We start from the raw sequence: 19973 nt of genomic DNA on the forward strand, positions 1-19973 counted from the left end.
ATATACCTTCTGTAAAACTTGACATTGTCCTTAAAAGCATGGTCTGTGTAGATAAAACGCTTTTCCCAGTACCCCATAAAAAGATTGGCAAAACTTGGTGCAAAGATAGTGCCCATCGCTGTACCGCATCTCTGTAGAAAAAACTGGTCTAAAAATTTAAAATAGTTGTGACTTAAAATGAACATCATGATGTCACATATAAAAGTTTTATGTTGAGGGGTGATTGTGTCGTCCTCCTCCAGGAATTCCTTGCATGCTTTGATTCCGACTTCATGTTCTATGCATGTGTACAGCGACTGGACATCTATCGTGGCCCAATAAAAAGAATCCTTCCATGTGAAACTTCTAAAAAGATTTAAAACTGAGGTTGTGTCTTTTAAAAATGCGGGTAGGTTCATCACATATTTACGTAAAAAAATATCTACATACTCAGAGAGATTAGAGGTCAGGGAATCTATTCCTGCCACTATTGGACGTCCCGGTGGATCGACTAAAGATTTGTGGATCTTTGGCAGGAAATAGAATATAGGGGTGATGGGGTTGGACCTCATAAGGTATTGATACTCTTCTTTGGTTATTATTTTGTCCCGTAGGCCTTGCAGTAGCAGTATTCTGAGTTCTTCAATGAAACCTTCTTTTGGGTCCTGTTTCAGAGTCATGTATGAAGTCTTGTCATTCAGTAACCTGTTTGCTTCGCGTACATAGGCCTCCCGATCCATAATGACCAAACCTCCCCCTTTGTCAGCTTGTTTTAGGATAATATCAGGGTTATCCTTGAGTTTCTTCAATGCTTCTCTCTCTGAGTTTGATAGATTCTTGTGTGCGATGGGTTCTATTTCTTTGTCACAAAGGTCCTTCTTGACTAAATCATAGAATATCCCAATGTTGTTCCCTTTCGATTCTAGGGGATAGTACTTAGATACCGGTTTTAATCCTGATTTTGATTGATTCTCGTAGTTCTGGATGCTGGCGTTTTCTTTCCTGGCAAAATGTCTTTTTAATGTCAATTTTCTCACAAATTTGTTCAAATCTATATAAGTTTCGAATTTGTTCATTCCTCCTGTTGGGGCAAAGGATAAGCCCCTATTTAGAAGTGTTGTTTCTGCCTCACTCAGTGTATGCTTGGAAAGGTTAAAAATTCCTTTAGGTTGTGATTTTACTGAATGATTCGTTTTTTGGGGTCTCTCCCTCCTGCCGCCCCTCTTTCCTCTTCTTCTACAAATCTTCTTTTGAGGGGGGATGCTAGTTTTACATCCTCCTTGACGCTTTGTCTCGTGGTTTCCCGTATCCTGGTGGCTGTATCTGTGGATAAAAGATCATCCCCAGTGGATTTTAATCTCTGTAGTGGTGTGTACCGGTTGAATGTTCTGAGTTGTGGTGTTTTCGGGGAGTTGTAAACTTTTATTTTGTTTCTGGTTACTTGATTGGATTGTCTTTGATAATTTCTTTGTTGGTACGGTGCATTGGAGAATCTGCTCCAATTTTTCACCTTGCCCTGTTCGTAGTCATGTTTATCTCTTAGGAATTTCTTTTCCTTTGTTTTGATCACTTCTTCCTCCATCCTGTCGATTTTTAAGTTCAAGACTTTTTCATTTATTTTGTAATCTTCCTTATCCTTGTATGGTTCAAGTGCGGCCTCTTTGTTTCTTATTTCCTCTTCTAACGTTGTTAGAGCTTTTTTCTTCTCATCAACTATTAGTTTCATTAGGTTGATGGAACAGTTGTGTAGGATCGCATCCCACTTACCAATGAAATCAGTGTCCATGTTGCCAAATGTTGGTTGTTTGGTCAACCTGAGGCCTCTCGGGATGCGTCCAACTGAGATGTATTGTTCGAGTCCCTTAATGTCCCACCATGCTTTCATTTCCTTGGCTAGTAAACGTTCAATTGTCCAGAATTTGTCATCTAGATCACATGTGTCTGAGGGTGCAGTTGTTACCTCATTTTCATTAAAGATCTTTTGACACCAATCTTGTCTTTTGTTGGTGCGTACGTTTGCTCCAAACATTCTTTTGGAGTGGAAATAGCACCAGGCAGCCTCTCAAAAGATACCTGGAAGAAATGTCTATGTATTTTGGATGAGCGGCGCCACTTGTGCTCCTCTAGGAAACAATAATATCACCAGCAATTTTCCCTTATATTATAGAGGGTGTCTGCCAATTCTTTAAGAGTTAGTGTCGGTAGAACACTTAAAAGGTATAAAAGAAGTGGATAAAGATAGCGGCGACTAATTGCTGAGCTGGGTATAGTAATAAAATATTTATTTTAGATGACAATATAAGACAAAAAAGTACGTATAAAAAGGAGGACAATTTTTAAGATGTAAAGATAAAAAATACAAAAATACAAGGAAAAAATGGAGGAGAATAAAAACACAATCTTCCTAAAATCAAATAAAAAGTGTATAAAGATATAAAGGAGATTTGCTTAACTTAAAAAGGATGGAGATCAGAGGTTGCCCAACGCGTTTCGTCGATGTGACTTCATCAAGGGGTAACAGGCAACTGAGACCAGACCGGTATTTATACCTGTATGTCTGTCTCCTGGCTATATGACATCACTTCCTGTGATGAATTAGTATGCAGGGCTATAAGGCTATTTAAATAGTTATTTTCTTTATCAAAATGCTGTTAATATTATTAGCTATGTATAATCAGACAATCGCTATATTCAGAAAGAACAGAAAATGTACATAAACATTTATACAAGTCCCAGATGCGTATGAAACGGTAATTAGCGGCACTTCCGCCACGTTTCCGGCATCCAGGCAATCATACCGCGCATGTCCAAGTTTGTGTAAGGCTTGTTTTGACCTTCTTTGCGCATTGCGCATGCGCCGACCGTCAAACGACCAGATAGAGTCTTAGGCATTCTCAGGATGTAGTGTCCGTTTCCCTGGGTGCCGGCGGCCATTTTCTAGTAGATCTTGGTAGCTTGTTAGAAAGATTGATTTTATACGGTGGCCATCTTGGTGGAGGTAGCTTGTTAAATTCCGCGATATATAAAAGCAGATAAAGGGGGACATCGTAAATATATAAAACATACTTTCATATCTGTGTATTCTGCGCTTATATGGTACACTTAATAGGGGATATTTCAAACGTTAATGTTCAGAATAAAGTGCTATAGTGCTTAAATTGATAATACAGTACATTGCGGCGGCCATCTTTGTTGAGGCACCTAATCAGAGATATATTTTACTTCTAGGTAAAAAGGGGGGACCGTGGATACTTATAATAAAATCTATATTTCAGTAGTGTTGCACATATTAGTGCCTATGAAAACAAATAAAGAGTGAGGATGCTCCAATTTAGATGGATAATTTAGACAATCTGCATATTTTTATTCTGATGCAGTGAAATTATTCTAGGTATTTATGCATGAATAACAGGATTTTTCCAAATTCATTTAAAATTAAGAGGTGTATTTGGAAAGAAAAGGAAAGTGATGTTTAAGAAGCGTGAGGACTAAACAATATTATTTATTTTGTATGTGCATATATACATGTGTTTACTAGCTGTGGTATATATAGAAATGGATGGTGCTTATATGTGAAGATAGGTTTATAAGAGTTGGTGATACTTAATAGGTGAGAGTAATTAATGGTGTAGGTTTAAAAAAGAGATAATTGGTGATACATTAGGACAGCTGATATATATTAACATCAAGGTCAGTCGTCATTTTTGTCACTACAGCACCTGGTTTTCCCAAGGGGTCTCCCTTCTTGGTACTAGCCAGGCCCAACACTGCTTAGCTTCCAAGATCGGACGAGATTGGGCGTCACATAGTGTGGTATGACTGTAGATAAATGCCATGACAATTTTTTAGATGTTTAGAGACTTTATTTTATTAATAATTTAAAAGATAGTTTTTAAAAAAAGTGTGTACAAAAGTTGTGATAGGAGAAGTGCCAGTAAGAAAGTTACGTTTTGACCTTATAAGAATGGTGCTATTTCGTAGCTGTCATTGAAACCCTGTGGATGCATGGTATCCAACTCGAAGATCCAGTACATTTCTCTCTGTGATAATCTTGTCGCCAAATCTCCACCTCTAGGTCCCATTTTGACCAGTTCGATTGCCTTAAAGGTTAGTCCATCAGGATTGGCGTTGTGGTGGCTTTCAAAATGTTTGTAAATGGCGTGGCTGTCTATCTTGTTCTTGATATTTCGGTTGTGTTCCTGGATCCTCAGTTTTAGCGGTCTCTTAGTTTTTCCAACATACTTCAGGTTACAAGGGCATTCCAGAAGATAAATTACTGAGCTTGTGTTGCAGTTGATGAAATCTTTTATGGTGTAGTCCTTTGTGTTATTGTGATTGGTGAACTTTTTTCTGTTTGGATGAACGAACTTGCATATGTTGCATTTCCCACATTTGTATGAGCCTACACACTTGATTCCTGTGTTTGTTTGTGGATTCTTTAGAAGGCTTGGTGCTAGGATATCCTTCAGGTTTTTAGATTTTCTGAATATAACTTGGGGGTTTGGTGGTAAGATGTCCTTCAAGGTGGGATCCATCAGGAGTACGTTCCAGTGTCTTTTAAGGCTCTGTTTAATCTTACATTCGTGTTGGTTATAGGTGGTGATGAAAGATACTGTTTCCTTTCTCTCTTCTTTTTTGTTATATTCCAGTAAGTCATCTCTTTGGATGTTGTTAACTTTAAATAATGCATTATTTAAAACTTCGGTGGGATATTCTTTTTCTTCAAATCTTTGTTTGTACAATTCAAGTTGGGTGGCACATTCTTCTTCCTTGTTGCAATTCCTTTTAATACGGTTAAACTGGGAGAACGGAATGTTCTCCTTCCATTTCCGTAAGTGATTACTTTTATAGTGGAGGTAGCTGTTTGTGTCAACTTGCTTGATAAAATTCTTTGTGTGCACTTCGATGAAGCTATATTTTCCGATTTTTTCAAATACATCAGTAACAATCAAATGAACCTCAAATTCACGTCAAGCATTAACAAAACCCAGATCGAGTTTCTGGATCTGATACTGGTAGGTGAGGGTACCGAAGTGCACACAAAGAATTTTATCAAGCAAGTTGACACAAACAGCTACCTCCACTATAAAAGTAATCACTTACGGAAATGGAAGGAGAACATTCCGTTCTCCCAGTTTAACCGTATTAAAAGGAATTGCAACAAGGAAGAAGAATGTGCCACCCAACTTGAATTGTACAAACAAAGATTTGAAGAAAAAGAATATCCCACCGAAGTTTTAAATAATGCATTATTTAAAGTTAACAACATCCAAAGAGATGACTTACTGGAATATAACAAAAAAGAAGAGAGAAAGGAAACAGTATCTTTCATCACCACCTATAACCAACACGAATGTAAGATTAAACAGAGCCTTAAAAGACACTGGAACGTACTCCTGATGGATCCCACCTTGAAGGACATCTTACCACCAAACCCCCAAGTTATATTCAGAAAATCTAAAAACCTGAAGGATATCCTAGCACCAAGCCTTCTAAAGAATCCACAAACAAACACAGGAATCAAGTGTGTAGGCTCATACAAATGTGGGAAATGCAACATATGCAAGTTCGTTCATCCAAACAGAAAAAAGTTCACCAATCACAATAACACAAAGGACTACACCATAAAAGATTTCATCAACTGCAACACAAGCTCAGTAATTTATCTTCTGGAATGCCCTTGTAACCTGAAGTATGTTGGAAAAACTTAGAGACCGCTAAAACTGAGGATCCAGGAACACAACCGAAATATCAAGAACAAGATAGACAGCCACGCCATTTACAAACATTTTGAAAGCCACCACAACGCCAATCCTGATGGACTAACCTTTAAGGCAATCGAACTGGTCAAAATGGGACCTAGAGGTGGAGATTTGGCGACAAGATTATCACAGAGAGAAATGTACTGGATCTTCGAGTTGGATACCATGCATCCACAGGGTTTCAATGACAGCTACGAAATAGCACCATTCTTATAAGGTCAAAACGTAACTTTCTTACTGGCACTTCTCCTATCACAACTTTTGTACACACTTTTTTTAAAAACTATCTTTTAAATTATTAATAAAATAAAGTCTCTAAACATCTAAAAAATTGTCATGGCATTTATCTACAGTCATACCACACTATGTGACGCCCAATCTCGTCCGATCTTGGAAGCTAAGCAGTGTTGGGCCTGGCTAGTACCAAGAAGGGAGACCCCTTGGGAAAACCAGGTGCTGTAGTGACAAAAATGACGACTGACCTTGATGTTAATATATATCAGCTGTCCTAATGTATCACCAATTATCTCTTTTTTAAACCTACACCATTAATTACTCTCACCTATTAAGTATCACCAACTCTTATAAACCTATCTTCACATATAAGCACCATCCATTTCTATATATACCACAGCTAGTAAACACATGTATATATGCACATACAAAATAAATAATATTGTTTAGTCCTCACGCTTCTTAAACATCACTTTCCTTTTCTTTCCAAATACACCTCTTAATTTTAAATGAATTTGGAAAAATCCTGTTATTCATGCATAAATACCTAGAATAATTTCACTGCATCAGAATAAAAATATGCAGATTGTCTAAATTATCCATCTAAATTGGAGCATCCTCACTCTTTATTTGTTTTCATAGGCACTAATATGTGCAACACTACTGAAATATAGATTTTATTATAAGTATCCACGGTCCCCCCTTTTTACCTAGAAGTAAAATATATCTCTGATTAGGTGCCTCAACAAAGATGGCCGCCGCAATGTACTGTATTATCAATTTAAGCACTATAGCACTTTATTCTGAACATTAACGTTTGAAATATCCCCTATTAAGTGTACCATATAAGCGCAGAATACACAGATATGAAAGTATGTTTTATATATTTACGATGTCCCCCTTTATCTGCTTTTATATATCGCGGAATTTAACAAGCTACCTCCACCAAGATGGCCACCGTATAAAATCAATCTTTCTAACAAGCTACCAAGATCTACTAGAAAATGGCCGCCGACACCCAGGGAAACGGACACTACATCCTGAGAATGCCTAAGACTCTATCTGGTCATTTGACGGTCGGTGCATGCGCAATGCGCAAAGAAGGTCAAAACAAGCCTTACACAAACTTGGACATGCGCGGTATGATTGCCTGGATGCCGGAAACGTGGCGGAAGTGCCGCTAATTACCGTTTCATACGCATCTGGGACTTGTATAAATGTTTATGTACATTTTCTGTTCTTTCTGAATATAGCGATTGTCTGATTATACATAGCTAATAATATTAACAGCATTTTGATAAAGAAAATAACTATTTAAATAGCCTTATAGCCCTGCATACCAATTCATCACAGGAAGTGATGTCATATAGCCAGGAGACAGACATACAGGTATAAATACCGGTCTGGTCTCAGTTGCCTGTTACCCCTTGATGAAGTCACATCGACGAAACGCGTTGGGCAACCTCTGATCTCCATCCTTTTTAAGTTAAGCAAATCTCCTTTATATCTTTATACACTTTTTATTTGATTTTAGGAAGATTGTGTTTTTATTCTCCTCCATTTTTTCCTTGTATTTTTGTATTTTTTATCTTTACATCTTAAAAATTGTCCTCCTTTTTATACATACTTTTTTGTCTTATATTGTCATCTAAAATAAATATTTTATTACTATACCCAGCTCAGCAATTAGTCGCCGCTATCTTTATCCACTTCTTTTATACCTTTTAAGTGTTCTACCGACACTAACTCTTAAAGAATTGGCAGACACCCTCTATAATATAAGGGAAAATTGCTGGTGATATTATTGTTTCCTAGAGGAGCACAAGTGGCGCCGCTCATCCAAAATACATATATATATATATATATATATATATATATATATATATATATATATATATATATATATATATATATATATATAGAAGTAGCACTTACCCTGCCTTGCAGCGGGAAGGAGATAGACCAGCACTCAGTTTGAAATAGAAAAAAACGTGTATTCACAGCAAAAACATCGTGGTTACAGCAAGGTTACAGCATGATGGAAGATACATGACATCACAGCTGACCCGACAGCTGTTTCGAACTGGATCCTATCCAGATCTCTTCAGGGGTACTGACAGTGCGCAATAGACGTTACTTTATACATTAGGTAAAGGCGCCAAGTCCGCCCTTAGGATTTCAAACAGGCGCTGTCACTCAGCACCACGGGGTGTGCGAGAGCGTCCTGTTGCTAAGTAACTGGGTGAGGGGGTTCGGTCGAGTGACGCGTCACTCGGGAATCCCGGCATCAGCTGCTGCTAGCTGTCAGCAGGGCTGTTTGATGTCGGGGCAGGGAGAGCGAGTCAACATTGCGGGCTGACTGCGTGCATAGTAAGCAGTAAGGTGCCAGTGTATGGGGTTACCTAGCTGGGACAGCGTATCACTAAATGATTAGTGAACGGTGAAGGAAATGGATTAATTGGCGTCTGGTGCATGAAGACATAGTATGCATTATACATGTATCTAAATACGGGGGCACAGAATATAAGGTCAAGGCTGAGCGGGTGTCAATATCAATAAATGCTGAGGCTTACACAGGATTTGATACATAGATACCGAAGGATCAGATCATAATGGCACCCAGACACACGGCGGTGTCGATCACAATTCAGGTCAGCACTAATGTCCATACACTTGGAGCAAAGTCAAACAATTCTTGCAGTTATGGCAATAGCACTCGGCGGTGCATGCTTAGGCAGAGGAATAGAGGTACATAAAGTCCAGCATTTAGAACCCACGGCGGGGTCATAGTGTATGTCTGATGTGCAGTTAAAAGTATTGGATTACCGGCTTAGATATCAAAAAAGTTATCAAGCCCGTTTCCAACACTGTTTGTGTGCATTGATCTTAACCATATGTGTGATGTATTAATACAAGCAAAAAAGGGGCTGGGTCTGTGTGGCAAAGCAAAGAATGATAAGTACACTCAGGTACTGTGCGTAGGGTGTTCCCTTAAATGAAACACCCCATTTTAAAGTCCTCATTTAGGCCATGCGGGGTGAGGGTGTTCAGACGGTAAATCCATTTTAATTCTCGCTGTAATAGAAGGTTGTCTCTGTCTCCGCCTCGCCTAAGTGGCGGTATATGGTCCAGAAGATGGCATTTGAGTTGTCCAATGTTATGTCCTTTTTCCAGATAATGTCTGGCCACAGGAAGGTGTTTGAGGTCCAGGTCCACGTTGGAGGTTATATAGCTTTTTTTGATCGATGATCTATGTTGCCCTAATCTTTCTTTGATCATTCTAGTTGTTTTCCCGACATAGACGAGATTACAGGGGCAAGTTAAAGCATACACAATAAATTTGCTGTTGCAGTCCATACTGTGGTGTAGCTTGTATTTTTGTCCATTTGCTGGGTTAACGAATTCATTCCCAGTGACTAAGAAGCTGCAGTTTGTACAACCTGAGCACTTATAGACTCCAGGTTTTCTTGATAGCCAGGTTTTGGAATTCTGGATATTTGGAGAAATATCTGTTACCACCAATTGATCCCTCAGGTTATATATATATATATTTACACACCACATGAAAAGCATGTGTTTGTCCCACTGCACCTTACTCTGTAGGACTGTAGGAGACCTCACAGTCCCAGTGCTGCCTCTGAATAAAAACCCTTCCATGACTAGGCTGCTGCTGCTGTCCTCCATGGGCCTGAGAAGCATGTAATGAGCTCCACCAATCAGAGCACAGCACAACCATCTCAGCCTCTGCCCTCTTGTGCAAAGTGTCATGGGACTTGGTCAACTCCCAGTAATGCACTGCACACTTGTGCAGACAGTGTGTCTTGGCACCCCATGCTAAAGACCATTAATCATTGTCACATTGGCAGATAGGTGAAGCTGCAGCACTACCCCACTCCCATGCACAAAACCTTTAGCTAAAAAAAAATATATTTTTTAAATACATGCCAACCACAGGGGGGCCCTAGCTAGATGGGGGCCCAGGGGTACTGACCCCTTTTGCCCCTGCTTTAATCTGGCCCTGGATTAATGGACACTAGACATATATATCTATCTATAGATGATTCATATACTGGTTAAGACTCATAGCAGTAATATACCCAACACATGTTAACACAAACAATTAAACAACAATGTAATACAAATGTATTTCTTTTATAGTATCTATTTTGTGTTTTAGTTGCTAGATAACTCACTAGCCCAAAATATCAAAATGCAGATATTTGCTGTATCTAGTGGATCGACTGATAATATATTGCCTTAAACAGCTTATTTGTCATTTATGCGCGCACATATTGTTCATTTGCATTTTATACAGTGACAGTTTAATGAACTAATCTGTAGTCTTCTCATACTGGGATGCCGGTTATAAATGGAAGACTCTACCAAACAGTTTTATTTTTTTGCTTTTTGCACACTAATATTATTTGGCTTGGGACATCCGTTCCATTAAACTGGGAGAACGTGCTTTTCTACAAATTACTGCTATACAGCAACTGAAACAACAAAATAATACTATACAAGAAAGTATAATACATTTTTATTACATTGTTGTTTAATTGTTTGTGTTAACATGTGTTGTGTATTTTATTATTTTGAGTCTTGACCAGTATATGAATAAGGGAATATTTAATGATTAAAGGAGCATGCCAACTCAAAATAAATATTTCATTTATTAAAAATATCTATTGAATATACACTAGTCGTAGTGACCATAACCCTGAATCCTTTTTCTGTATTTTGGGATTTAGGTCACTTGCAGCAGGTGAAACATAGGCAAATAAATATATACCTGCATATTAAGTTACATAGAAACTGACAATGTAAACCTTTGTATAAACAAGAGATGCGATTCAACCAAATAAAAATATAACATTCACAAAATTTACTCCAGAATACAGTTTACAAGTGATACTGTGGCAGTTGACCATTCATGTTGAAGAAGCACAAAAGACTATTAGGGAAATTTACTTTCACATTGAGGGAGTGGTAATTATGCATAGTAACATAGAACTCCTCAAGTGCGGTGTTTTGGTACAATATATGGCTTCCAGAATATTAGGGAATACTGAAAGCCTATAGGTTTTGCCAGACTTTTGGGCCCGGCACTCCTCTGTCAAATATGCAAGTTCTGTACCTGGTGCCTTCCTGTAGTGCTTGGTCAGCCTTGGATATACAGGGGGGTATAATAGGCGGCACTCTCGGATTTCGTGATGAAAACAAACTCCTTTATTGGTCCGACATGTTTCGGGCATCTGCCCGTCCTCAGGGATCAATATCAACACACACTGTGATACATTTTATACACACTTCTAAAAACCCGCCCCCAACACCTTTACATTACCTGGCGCCCGTTTCACCTGTGATTACCCGCGCGGGCTCCGTCTCCCGGCGTCCTTCCCCTCGTCGCCCCGGCCGTGACGTCATCAGGCGTGTCCGCCTCTCAGCGTCCACCACCCTTCCCGTCATATGCCGCTGCTCCCCGCTGGTCAGTACTTCCGGGATCCAAGCCTCACTCTGAGCACCACTGTGTTCGGTTGAATAGGCAACTCGTGCTGTCTAAAAATCACAAAAATATATATTAAAGAAATACATGTTAAAAGTGCAACTTTAAGAGGCCATTATCTAGCCATTTTAAGAGGCTCCTTGGAGCCATAAAAACGTGAACATACAAGTAAAAATCATAAAAATACGATACATTGCAACACGTTACAATACATTGTATGTGAATAGACGCTGGACAAGCTCTAATACATTCTTTTGTTACACAGTTTCTAAATATATAGTTATTATAATTATAGTGCAATCACTATTTTACTGTGTTGAAGTATTTTAATAATATTATTATTATGTATTAGTTAAGGTCCATCATCTTTTATCTTTTATTTCCTGTCAGTTGTTGCTATTAGCGGATATTTATAATCATATGAGCAATGCTAAAAAAGCCTTATATGCTATCCTTATATATTACAGAAAATCCTTCATATAAAGTTTTGCATCCCATGTTGCTCATTTAAGCCCCTCGGAGCTAGAGTGTCCAGGATGTGTATCCACCTGGCTTCTGCCTGCAACAGTAATCTACTCCTGTTGCCCCCTCTAATATTTTGGGGTATATGGTCTATGATCTTGGACCTCATGCTAACAATGCTATGCTTTTTTTGTATGCAATGCCTAGCCACTGGTTGATCGCTGGTTCCTGTGTTTAAGGCCTGCCTGATGGAAGAGCGATGGTTCGCCATGCGTTCTTTAAATTGGCATTCTGTCTTGCCCACGTAGTATAATCCACATGGGCAAGACAGAATATAAACCACATACTTGGTTGAACATGTTACAGAGTGTTTTATGGGGATTTTACGCCCTGTGTGCGGATGACTTACAGTGTCACCTGTCATCATCGAGCTGCAGGTGGTACACCCCACACATCTATGGCAACCCTTTGGGCGCGACATAAAATGTGTGGGGGCCACTGTCTTGGTTAATTTAGTGATGTCAGTTTTAACCAACATGTCAGCCAAATTGCGCCCTTTCCTGTAGGCTGGCATAATTCTTTTATTCTTTAAGCTTTTTAAATCGGCGTCTGTCGACACAATGGGCCACAGCAATTTAACTTGTTTAGTGGTATTGTCACTGTCGGCTGCATATTGTGTCACCCATGGTATTCTCTCTTCTAGTGAGCTATTCTTTATCTTTGGCTTTAACAGGTCTGCTCTGGGTTGATTTATTACTTTCTTTTTTATTGCAAGTAACTCCTCTCTACTGTATCCCCTTTCTTCAAATTTTAACTGCATCAAATCCAAATCCTCCTTTGCCTGCTCCTCATTACTAGTGATCCTTCTCACCCTGAGCATTTGAGAATGTGGGAGACCGTGTCGCAAGGCCCTGGGATGACAGCTTTCCTGTCTTAACAGGGTATTGCGGTCCGTCTCCTTTACAAATATGGATGTTATGATTTAATTATTCTCACATCTAAAAAAATTGTTTCTTTGCTGCTCATGTTATATGTTAGTTTGGCAGGGCTGGAGCTGGCATTATGTTCTTCTAGTATAGTTCTCAGCTCCTGCTCACTGCCTGTCCAGAAGATGAGCAAATCATCTATGTAGCGAAGGTATAATAATACCTTCGCTACATATGGTGCTTGAAAAATCAGATCTTGATCCACCGTATTCATATACGCATTGGCGTAGGATGGGGCCACATTGGACCCCATCGCTACGCCAAGGCGCTGGCGATACATCTTACCATTGAAATAAAAGTAATTTCTATGCAATACAAGTGTCATGAGTTCTAGGAAAAAAGAGTGTTCTGGTCCTGTGTATGCTGTATTATCTTTGATGAGGTATTCCACCGCTCGCATCCCCTCCTCATGGGGAATGCATTTGTACAATCCCACAACATCTGCACTACACATAATTACATCATCAGGTACGTTTCCCATGCTCTTGAATCTAGTCAACAACATATTAGTATCCTTCAAATATGACTGTGTCGACTGTACACAGGGATTTAGATATGCATCCAAATATGTTGATACCACCTGAAACAGAGACCCCCTGGCAGATATAATGGGTCTACCAGGGGGTTTCTCCAGGCGCTTGTGTACTTTCGGTAATGTGTAGTACAATGGTATAACTGGAAAGTCAGTAGTAAGGGCCTTGCCAAGCTCCTCAGATATTACACTGTTATTAATAGCTCTCATAATTACCATGTCCAGTTCCTTTTTGTAAATAGTGGTTGGGTCCGTTGATAAATGTTCATAGATTTCCGTGTCATTAAGCTGTCTGTAGCATTCAGCTGAATAATCTGAGAGGTCTTGCACCACAACTGATCCCCCCCCTTATCCTCTTTGCGAATTATAATATCTGTTCTTTTCTGCAGATTTTGTAAAGTGGTACGTTCTTCTTTAGACAAGTTGTTAGGTCTCTTGATGTTCTTAGTATCTTGTTCTTCCACAGATTCCATCACCTGGGAAAATGTCTTTATCGAGGGGTTCACAATTGGTGGGTCAAATTTTGACCTTGGTTGTAATTTTCTTACTTGGATGGGTATGTCCTTTTTGGTTGTTTCCTGCACAGGTTTACCATGGAAGAATTCTTTCAAACGGAGGGATCTTCCAAATTTATAACTGTCCACTTTCCATTTGACTTTGTCTGTGTTGTGGCTGGGTATGAAAGAAAGCCCCTTTGAGAGGATGGATGTCTCATGTTCTTCAAGTGGGGTTTTAGACAGATTGAACACCAGATTGTTCTTTATTTGCGGCCTCTTTTCTGGCTTCCTTTGCCTTTCTGTTTGTCCGCCTCGCCGCGTCCGCCTCCTCTGCCTCTTATTGGTTTTGGACCCGTCCAGGTCGTCACGCCTAAAGGGAGGGCCTTTTTAGATGTCGTTGCTTGTTGGCCTTCTGTGTCACTTGCTGAGGTACTGGTAGCTTCATAGTCGACATGCTTATATCTCTGTCGCCTTTGCTTGTTACTTGAATATGAAGCTCCCTGGGGTCCTGTGGTGCTGAGCCACTGGTACACCCGGTTTTGCTCATAATCTAATGACACCTTTTTGCGCTTCTCCCTTTTAAATCGAACCAATTCTTTTTGATACTGATCAATCTGCTTTTTCAGTTTTTGATTCCAGTCCACACTTTCTTCCCCTGTGAGGATCGCTGCATGTGCCTGCTCAAATGTTTGTATTTTGCTCCTTACTGATATCAGCTCTTTTGTGGACTCATCCACTACTAGTAGCAGCAAGTCCATGGAGCACTTATTGAGTATGCTTACCCACTTCTTACAGAATGCAATATTTTGTCTGCCGATAGTGGGCACATTCCTTACCCTAAAGCCTCTTGGAATCTGCTTCTCTTTATAGTATTCGGCCAGGGTCGACGTGTGCATCATGTAGTCCACTTCCCTTTTCTTTAGGGCATACCAATCTTTGTAAATATCATCAGCTTCTATGCCTGGTGTTTGTACTTGTGCTTGTGCCACAGCAGCTTGCAATATTGTATCTGCATCACTGTCCGAGAAGCTGAAATGATCCCCCGTGTCGACTTGCGAGAAGTTGACACCCGGGATTTGGGTTTCCATTTCTGCAATACTGTGCAATTATACTGCTATTATATTGCTCCCTTAGCTGTTAACTGTTTGCCAGTAAGACGCAGTGTTCTCCCCTTGAGTGTTAATAATAAATTCTTTGGGGTGCCTTGGCTGGTATCTTGGCTTATGGGAATCACCCCGTCCTCCGTACCTTTGTATAGACTTTTGGGCCAGGCACTCCTCTGTCGAATATGCAAGTTCTGTATCCGGTGCCTTCCTGTAGTGCTTGGTCAGCCTTGGATATACAGGGGGGTATAATAGGCGGCACTCTCAGGTTTCGTGATGAAAACAAACTCCTTTATTGGTCCGACATGTTTCGGGCGTCTGCCCGTCCTCAGGGATCAATATCAACACACACTGTGATACATTTTTTACACACTTCTAAGAACCCGCCCCCAACACCTTTACATTACCTGGCGCCCGTTTCATCTGTGATTACACGCGCGGGCTCCATCTCCCGGCGTCCTTCCCCTCGTCGCCCCGGCCGTGACGTCATCAGGCGTGTCCGCCTCTCAGCGTCCACCACCCTTCCCGTCATACGCCGCTGCTCCCCGCTGGTCAGGACTTCGGGGATCTAAGCCTCACTCTGAGCACCACTGTGTTCGGTTGCCTAGGCAACTTGTGATTTTTATGATTTTTACTTGTATGTTCACGTTTTTATGGCTCCAAGGAGCCTCTTAAAATGGCTAGATAATGACCTCTTAAAGTTGCACTTTTTTTTTTTTCAATAATAAATTTTTATTAAGTCCTGCACAAGTACAAAATACAGGAAAACATTTTGCGTAGAAACTTAATGTACAAATACGAGTAATCAGATAAAAGGAGACCTTTAACATCAAAGTATACACTATGAAAAAATTGGCTAAATTTCAGTCAAATAAGCAAGACTAATATTTATTAAAGAAGAGGTGAGAAGAAGGAGAGAAGGAATAGAAAGGGGCCCAAGAGGGATGGGGGAGGGTAGGGGGTGGATCCCAATGTGTGCTGTAGTGTAAATAAGGACACTGCGTTGACCCCCAGGAGGGGTCATGCACCCATTATGAAACTATTTAGCCGAGGAATGTGGAGGTGAGGAGAGGGCTGATAAATCTAAGGGTTCAGTATAGGAGAGTGATAGGCCTCGTGTTTCTCTGTGTTCGCTCCATTTGAGCCATTTGATATGGATCGACGAGGCTGAGGATGAGTATTTAACGTTAGCTGTCTCAAATAAGAAATGTTTATGAGTAGTATTAGCAATATGCAAGATTGAAGGTACAACTGGAGATTTCCAATGTTGGCCTATGGCTGCCTTAGTTGAAATCAAGATATGCCTAAGTATATATAGATCCCCCCAAGAAAGTAACATGTTACGATGCAGTAACGCCACTATCGGGTCCGGAGGGACGCGTAGTCTCAGGACGTCACTGATGAGAGAGAATACTTCAGACCACAGCGGACGTATCAGTACACAATCCCAGAAAATGTGGTAGATTGAACCAACATCACCACAACCTCTCCAACAGAGCCTGGAGACGGCAGGCCAGATCCCATGTAGCCGCTGAGGGATGAAGTATGCCCTCTGGCATAATTTATAAAACATCTCAGAATGGTGTAGACATTTGGACATTTTAAAGCCAGAGTAGACAATGGAGTCCCATTCCTCCTCAGTGAAAGTGATGGAGAGATCCACTTCCCATTTTAGCTGCGCCGACAGTTTTCCTTTTTTCAATTTTGTAAGTAAGTAATAGTATCATTTTGATATCCCCCCTCTATGCGTCTGAGAAGACAGATAAGATAATAAGTATTTAGGGAAGGATAGGCCCATTGTAGCATTTTTAAAGGTAGCGGATAACCAATGGCGGACTTGGAGGTATTTGTAGAAATCCTGTTTGGGCAGCCCAAACTGCGCCTGCAGAGCGGAGAATTGTAAAAGGGTGCTATCGAGGTACAACTGTCTCAGGTATAAAATTCCTGCCTCAATCCAAGAGTCCAACTGTAAGTTGGGAATAAGCCTGGCTATAGATTTTATTGATAGGTCGGGGCCCGGCAGGGAGACATTAGTATCATCCGATATAGTTCTATACCAGACCGATAGAGTGGCTCTGATAGCCACGCCTGGACCAGACCATGATGGGGATGCATGTGAAGGGACCCAAAGTAAATCAGGTAGAGAAATTTTTGGGGAGAAGGAGCGTTCCATCACCACCCAAGGCTTAGGGGAGTGAAGCTCAAACCAATCTCTGGCCTGGCTAAGTATACACGCCATTTGATATCTCTCAATATCTGGGTAGGCGGTACCGCCCAAGTCTTTAGGCAGCGAGAGAACCCCCCTGGATATTCGGGGCCTAGAACCCTTTCGGATATACCTAGAAAACAAAGTGTTGAATTTACATATCAGAGACTTGGAAGGAAGTCTAGGGATAGCCCTGAAAAGATACATAAGTTTAGGCAATAAGATCATCTTAGAGGCTGCAATCCTGCCCAGCCAAGAGATCTCATGGATGGACCATTCTAGAATTAATTTTTCAAAGGAGTTCAGTAATGGTATAAAATTACAGTCGGCTATATTGATGTCTCTAGTCACATGTACCCCCAAATATTTTAATGATTTCGTTTGCCAGGCATAGCGGTATTTATCTTTTAATAGCGCAACTGCTGCTGGGGGGATATTTAATGGGAGGGCTTCCGTCTTAGAAGTGTTCAATTTATAAAAGGAAACCCTGGAATATTCCTCGAGGATCATATGGAGAGCGGGGAGGGAATTTTCAGGATCCAATAGACATAGGAGTATGTCGTCTGCGAACATACAAATTTTATGGGGAATCCCACTAATAATCGGTTCTTTAATCTGACTATTTGACCTAAGTTTTTCAGCTAGGGGTTCTATGGCCAGTACAAAGATGAGCGGGGACAGGGGGCAGCCCTGCCTGGTACCATTGGAAATTTGGAAACTAGAGGAAAGGAAACCGTTTACAAACACCCTCGCGGAAGGGCATGAGTATATAGCAAATATAGCATCCAGGAATCTACCACTAATACCAAAACGTAACAGAACGGCCCTAAGGTAACCCCAGTGGAGCCTATCAAACGCTTTCTCAGCATCAAGAGAAAGCAGTAATAGGGGGTCCTGTTTGAAGTCACAGTACTCCAAAATGTTGAAAACCCTTCTCGTGTTATCCGGGGCCTGTCTGCCCGGAACGAATCCCTGGTCTGCCGCAACAAGGGAGGGGAGTAAAGGTGCTAAACGATTAGCCACTAGCTTTGCGTACAATTTAAGTTCGGTGTTTAATAAGGCAATAGGGCGGAAATTCTGAACCGATGTAGAGGGTTTACCGGGCTTAGGGATCGCCACAATTCGTGCTTCAAGCATTTCCTTCGGGAATCCAGTGGATTCTGAGGCTTCATTGAAGACGCAAACAAGGGAAGAAAAAGACTCTCTCTGTTTTGGGGCACTCTTAGATTAAGATTACAGACTGTAATCTATTGTAACATCAGGTTAGGTATATATTAGTGAAGTATCAACGGTAAATTGTACATGGAGACACAAGTTATAAGGGTGACAGGAATGGTTGCACCACTCTTCAGAAAAGGTTCTGACCGGGGGCCAGTGTCATTAGAATGGGATAAGCTGTAATAAGTGCTAGTTACACATGGAGAAGTGGGGTGGATGATTCCATCCCAGAGTATGAATGAAATATTAAAATTTAGCTTTTATTAATCTTCAATAAAATAAACACTAGACAAGAACGTTTTTTAGGCGTTCACACACACAAACATATAACATATATACAGTATCACACTGGATAGTTAGTGCCCTGTGGGCACCTCTTGCCCTATGGGCATACAATCCTCTAACTCAGAAGCGTAGGCTGTCTGTCACAAAGCAGTGGGTATAGTTTACCAGGAGGTACATATTTATCTGGTTCAGCTCTCAGAATATATCAAATCTGGAGTTTGCTTGAAACAAGTAATTGTAACAGAACCGTGTATCCAAAGGTAAACTTTCCCTGCAGAGTTTCACCGCCTGTGGGTGAAATCCTGGGTCTGCTGTGACAGGTGATTGTAGCCAAATAGAGTTCTGTGGAGGAAGAAGTATAATCTAGACACTTGTCTTGCTATTTAGTTGCCAAGAAAGTATGATCTGTTAAAGGTATTGGATGGATTCCAGTCCTGTGGAATCTTTGTTCTAAACAACACTTGTTATGTATCCATTGCATAAATCTGTTTTCTACAGTATCTATGCCGCGTAGGCCACCAGCTAAGTAGGTACTTTCAATACAATTGTTTCTAATACCAGAAGATTAATAAAAGCTAAATTTTAATATTTCATTCATACTCTGGGATGGAATCATCCACCCCACTTCTCCATGTGTAACTAGCACTTATTACAGCTTATCCCATTCTAATGACACTGGCCCCCGGTCAGAACCTTTTCTGAAGAGTGGTGCAAACATTCCTGTCACCCTTATAACTTGTGTCTTCATGTACAACTTACCGTTGATACTTCACTAATATATACCTAACCTGATGTTACAATAGATTACAGTCTGTAATCTTAATCTAAGAGTGCCCCAAAACAGAGAGAGTCTTTTTCTTCCCTTGTTTGCATCTACATTTACTCTCTAGGGTGCACCTCCACGCTACTTATCTCAAGAGACCCTGTCCATACAGGACTCCTAGACCATTCTTGAATTGTGAATCCTTTACACTGATACGCATTACCTATATTTCTACAGCCTGTGCACTGATCCAACTCCTGTCTCCCCTTCCCTTCATGCTTCATTGAAGACGTTAACTAATAAGGGGGCTAGATCCGACTTGAAGCATTTATAAAAATTAAAAGGATAGCCGTCAGGGCCAGGGGCTTTATCACTTGGCAATGTATCAATGGCAGCCTCTATTTCAGAGATGGACCAGGGAGAGCACAAGGACAGACAGGTCA

General features: G+C 40.5%; 2 pseudogenes; one reads left to right on the forward strand and one right to left on the reverse strand.

Annotated features, from left to right (window-relative positions):
• Positions 1-3686: 3686 nt before the first annotated feature.
• LOC146037034 (5S ribosomal RNA) lies at positions 3687-3806 on the reverse strand (annotated as a pseudogene).
• A 2280-nt stretch (positions 3807-6086) lies between these two features.
• Positions 6087-6206, forward strand: LOC146037039 (5S ribosomal RNA; annotated as a pseudogene).
• The last annotated feature ends 13767 nt before the right edge of the window (positions 6207-19973 follow it).

The sequence above is a fragment of the Crinia signifera genome, chromosome 1, assembly GCF_055691185.1.
Source record: "Crinia signifera chromosome 1, ASM5569118v1, whole genome shotgun sequence".
Taxonomy (NCBI): Eukaryota; Metazoa; Chordata; class Amphibia; order Anura; family Myobatrachidae; genus Crinia; species Crinia signifera.